Raw genomic sequence first — 5,940 nt, 5'->3', positions numbered from 1 at the left:
ATCCCGCAGAGCCACGCCCAGGCTGCAGGCCTTAGCTGTGAATCCAGCTCCCTCCTTCAAATCACTGGGAAAGCCAGGTGTTGAATCCTTTCGAGGCCCAGAGTTCATAAACCAAGGCTTCTTACAGGCTCATGCTGGGCTGGCCAGGACCCCAAGGAAGATGCCATCCTGGAGCCCTCTCTATCACTCCAAACCCTGTCCAGGGCCAGGGGACCAGCAAGGACCACGAGGCTCAGTTCAGAGAGCTAACATCAGAAGAGTGATGTCATAAACGGGGCAAGCAGCTATTGTCCCTGATACCTTGGCCCTCCTCAGCCACCCATGGTAGACACTCACCAGCCAGGCCCAGAAAAAGAGGACTTGGGTTGCAGAGAGGTTTTCTGGAGCTGAGCTCAGGACACATTCGGCCGATACAGGATCCAGAGACACTCAGGGTTGCCATTGCTCAATAACTGGCCTCTAAGTTCATGGCTTTGGGGAGCTGAGAGCTTAGGCATAGTCCTCAGGCCAGGAGAACAGGAAGCAGAGCCCATGCCCAGGGATTCCTACCTCACTGAGGGGTGTGGATTCAGCACAGGCAGAGGGGACCCTGCTCCATCCTCCTCCACAGAGACCCTTGCTGTCTTAGTCAGGGTTTCTATTCCTGCACAAACGTCATGACCAAGAAGCAAGTTGGGGAGGAAAGGGTTTATTCAGCTTACATTTCCATACTGCTGTTGATCACCAAAGGATGCAGGACTGGAACACAAGCAGGTCAGAAAGCAGGAGCTGATGCAGAAGCCATGGAGGGATGTTCTTTACTGGCTTGCCTCCCCTGGCTTGCTCAGCCTGCTCTCTTATAGAACCCAAGACTACCAGCCCAGAGATGGCACCACCCACAAGGGGCCCTCCCCCTTGGTCACTAATTGAGAAAATGCCCTGCAACTGGATCTCATGGAGGCATTTCCCCAACTGAAGCTCCTTTCTCTGTGATAACTCCAGCTGTGTCAAGTTGACACAAAATTAGCCAGTACCCTTGCCTACCATGTCACCCCGGGGCCTTTACAAGAGCAGCAGACACTTTCCTGATACACCAGATTTCTCTTCTCTCCCATATCTATCTGCTCTCTTTCCTGTACAGAGCTCCCCTTACAGTCCACTCTTCAGTGGGACTGTCATGGTAGAAGGCTGTGACCGGGTTTTCCCAGCCGGATGCTTGACCACTCACAGGTCATGTATATTTGTGAATGAATTCCTGAGCCAATGGATGAATGTGTGAGCCAGTGAGTGAGTGGATGGTGGAAGTGTGAGTGAGCCAATGAATGGGTGAGTAAGTAAACAAACGTATAAATGGGTAAATGAACCAATGAAGGATTGAATGAGCAACTGAGTGAGTGAGCCAATGAATGAAGAAAATAAGCCAATGAATGAATAGACCAATGAGTGAATGGACAAATGAGCCAATGAATGAATGGATGGATGGATGAATGAATGAATGTGAGAATGAATGAATGAGTACAAGAACCTAACAATGAATGAATGAGTGTGTGATCAAGCCAGTGAGGGAGCTACTCAGTAAATGCAGAGGTCTTTTGTCCCCGAGGCAGCTCATCTCTCCTGTGAATGAGCTTGGCTCCAAACCACCAGCCTTATCATACCAATTGTCCTGGTTTCATTCCTATTACTGTGATAAAACACCCTGACAAGAAGCGACTTAGGGAAGAGTGGCTTTATTTTAGCTGACAATTTTAGATTATGGTCCATCACTTGGAGGAAGCCACGGTGGCAGGGGCTTGAAGCCGTTGCTCAGATCACATGCGCAGTCAAGAGCGGAGAGAAATAGAGAAATACATCCTTGCTTGCCTGGTTGATGCCTAGATTTCTGCACTCTCACATGGTTCAGGACCCCTGCCTAGAGAATGGCACTGCCCACGGAGAACTGGGTCTGCTCACATTAATCAGCTGAAAACCACCGCCAACAGACATGATCGTAGACCAGTCCAGTCCAGACCACCCTCACCAGAATCCTTCCCAGATGATTCGAGCTGCATCGGGACGACGGTTCCAGCTCACTGGCACACCAGGCACACCATAGCAGCCCCTCAGAAGCTCAGTGGTACTACACGCAGTTCCCTCCTCCTATCCTCAACTCCTCTGCACAACTCGACAAACTTGGTAATGTTATCACTGTCTGAGGGGAATGGGGACATAGGCAAAGGGGAATGGCACTTTACCCAGTGTGACAAATCCAAATCCGGTTTCAAGGCCACATCTGCTGCTGGCCCATCTCCTTCCCGATTACAAGCTCGCTCTGGGGTTACGTTCTCGTCTCCAGACCAAAGCCATTCCCTCTGAGGATCTGTCTCTGGGGTAGATTTTATTAATATAAATTTACTGTTTAGCTAGAGGATGTGGAGGTCCTAATGAGACCCAAAGGATGGTGTGTGCCTGTCCCGAGAGGGACCAGGCTCGCAGGGTTTTCGCCCAGGAATCAGATGTGTGGAAGATGGAGTCTTCCCCTCCAGTGCCTTGTCATGCCTTCCCAAGCCGGATCAGCATGGTGTTATCCCCTCACAAAGCTGGAAAGGACCTGGATTTGGGAGAAAGGGTCAACAGCTAGGCTCCCTCTGGCTTACACCACCCAGAGGAGCGCTCTCAGCAACAGCTAACCATGCAGAGGCAGCAGGAACCGGGGATCCCAAACTCTGTTTCTCCCCTCCTCACCGGCTCTGCCTGCAGGCTGGAAGCCCTTGGCATGGCCATTGCTGTCACATTTTCAGCTGCCACAGAGGCCCTGGCTTTGGCCCTTCAGTCTCACTGGCTCAGCGGTCCTCAGGGAGTCATGACTGTTCCAGCTGTGGCCATGGACAGGAGATCCAGTGTGACCAGAGGCGAGATGGCAGAACCTGAAGAGAGGAGAACCCTGGAGATCTAGCATTCCCCCCCCCCCGCAGCCCCGTGTGTGAACAGGGAGGGGAGACATGCCAGGAAGAGGGAGGACAGATGGACATCCACATTCTGCAGACACAGAACTCGAGGCACCTGGAGCAGACAGCTCGCCTGAGGTCACCCTGTGAGAATCAGAGTTGAGAGCCAAGGCCAGTCTGTCATGATGTCCATACCCTAGGCCCCTGCAGCACTGCTGAACCACAGGCTGGACCCCTGGAGTTCAGAGGGGCTGCAAAAGAACCCCCAACCCTGACTCCTTGGGAAGAGAGGCACTGCCTCTCCCAGAGGCCTAGCCAAGTAAGTCTATGCAGGTAGTCTCCGTGCCTCACAACCCAAGCAGGTACCAGTAAATTAGTCCTAGAGATGGGGCCGTTCGCTGGGAGACTTCGGGTGTTAATGGAGTACCTGGTCATGTGTAGTGATGTGCCAGGCCTCCCAATGCTGTCCATCTCCTCCTAGAGCCGCCCTCCACAGAGGGGATGCAGGACCACCGCATCATTTCTCAGTTGAGCGGGTGACCAGGCAGGATGCTGGGATGCTATGGAAACCACTATAGAGGACCCTCAGTACATGGATAGGAAATGAAGATGAGAGAGGAAAACACCCCACAGGCAGGAAGGAGAGGGAAGCCTAGAGCCTGGGCAGACCCTTGGCACACCTAGTTAAGCACGGGCCAAGGCCATCCTCCAGGAAAGAGACAGCTCTGAGTGCCAAGGGCACAGGTGACATGGGCTGCAACTTCAGACATGCATCCATTCATTCACTCACTCCTTCATTCAACACACATTTGTGGGGTGCCTACTATATTCCAGGGGCCATTCTAGGCTCTGGATGGAGAGTACAGAGCAAAGGAAAGTCCCTGTCCCCATAGAGAGGCGGCTTCTACGATGTGGAAACAGAGACGAGTCTGTCAAGAGACCCCAGGGACCTAGAGCCAGATAGGAGAGACGTCATGTTCACTTCCTATTGCTCCCTGGTACCTCACAAAGAGGAAGAGCCCCACAGGTGTGTGCATCATGGTTCAGGGCTTGCCTCTGTACTCTCTTGGTTGTTATGAGGAGAAACTGGCAGTTTCCCGTGCCTGTGGGCCCTATCACAGACAGGACAGCCACAGCCTCCAGGTAGAGCAGAAATGCACCACTACAGATGGGCACTGGGTCCAAACTGCCAAAGGAGAACAGGGTCCCAAGCAGTGGCACTGTGGGACCAGCCTTGGGATCTCACAGACTTGGGTTCAAATCCAGACACCCCCTGCTTCCTGTCTGTGCAACCTTAGGCAAGGCATTTACCTCTCTGATCCTCTGCTTGTCTTCAGCAAGATTTGAATGGATGGACTTAAAGCTCTGGCTTTCCCTGACTTTTGAGCAGCAGGGAGTCGGGAAATTGAAGCTAATACAACCCAGCTCAGCACACAAGAGAGACATGGGCCTCCAGAGAGACACTGCCCAGACAGACAGGACGGAAGGGGAAAGCAGAGAGACAGTATAGAAAGAAAAGAGCCCAGAGTCTAAAATCTCAGCCGCTGACTCTACACAGGATGTGTCCCATCAGAAGACATGGGACAGTTCCTCTGAGAGGGTTGGAAGCTCCCATGGAGCAGACAAACAGAACAATGGTCTTCGGGTTGAAATTAAATCAGCTCAGCCCGCTAACAAATAAGAAGAATGCCTTCTAGGCTCTGTAAGAGCCGTTCTCGGCCCCAGAGGTACGTGCTTAACATTTGGCCCCATTTCCTTCCATTTTTTTTTTCTATCAGCTCCTGCGGCATAGTCATTATTGATCTGTATGTATAATTTAGCATCCCAGGGGTCTTTTATAAACTTCATATTATAGCATTAAGCATTTCCCATCTAGGGTAACTGTAAACAATGTTTTCACTGCCGGCAGAATATGCTGGATGATCCACCAATTAAATTGTTTCTTTCTCTCTCTCTCTCTCTCTCTCTCTCTCTCTCTCTCTCTCTCTCTCTCTCTCTCTCTCTATTTTTATCTTGTACGTGGGCTATTCTAAGAGCATAGTATAGTATAGTGGTAAAAATATTTGTCTGTAAAAGTTTTGAAAAGAAGCATGTGGGACCTTTTAATGAGTCTATGCCTCATTTCAACAATACAAAATATAGATGTGAAATCAGTCCATCAAACAGGTCGCATTTGACGAAGACAAAAACATGGTTGATGGCATTGTCTCCTGGCTCTGCCTTTCCATGTGCTCTGGTTCTCACACCTGTTTTTCCCCTCGGGGACATCCTGGCTCTGTGGATTTCCCGTTCTGGGGTCCCTATAGGCACACAGACACAGGACCTGATCCTGTCTATCCATCGGCATAGGCAGGTCCAGTCTGGGTGGGCACGCACCTGTTCCTGCTCTATCTCTACCAGACACAGGAAGACCTCCTGGGAAGAAGGTGAGAAGACGGACATGTGGTCAGCTATCTCTTCTTGCTTCCTCTTAGCCATACCAGGAACCCAGCGGTGATTTGAGGAACTGTGATTGACAGATTAAATGGCAAGGTTGTACCATTACCAGCTAAAGAGAGAGCATCAGGTTAAAAAATGAGGCCTTGTGATCCAGAGCCGATATAGGGAGCTGAACGTGAGTCTTTTGAGTACCTGCTTTATTCTGTAAGCCCCGCCCACCTAACCCACTGTGACCACCCCAGTCACGCCCAGAGGCCCTCTTATATGCTCCTGTTACATCACGTGCTTACCTTTGTCACAGCCCTGGACAGCTGGTACAGGTATGTCCCCTGCCAGACTTCAAGTCCTGCTGGCAGATACCTTCTTACCCAGGGGCACAGAGGACCCTGTGGGCCCAATGGTGGTTATATCGGTTACTGCGAACAGACACCTGACAGAAACGCCCTAAAGTCAGGAGTTCCCTGGGCACACAGTCCCACAGGGTTCAGCCCACACCCTTCGGCTGCACTGGTATAGCAACAGCTTGTGAGGTTCAGCAAGGGCTGTTCACATTCCAGCAGACAGGAAGGAGAGAGAGGAGAGAGAGAGAGAGGAG

This window comes from Mus pahari, chromosome 6 (genome assembly GCF_900095145.1).
Source record: "Mus pahari chromosome 6, PAHARI_EIJ_v1.1, whole genome shotgun sequence".
Lineage (NCBI taxonomy): Eukaryota > Metazoa > Chordata > Mammalia > Rodentia > Muridae > Mus > Mus pahari.
This window is presented reverse-complemented; position numbering follows the sequence as displayed.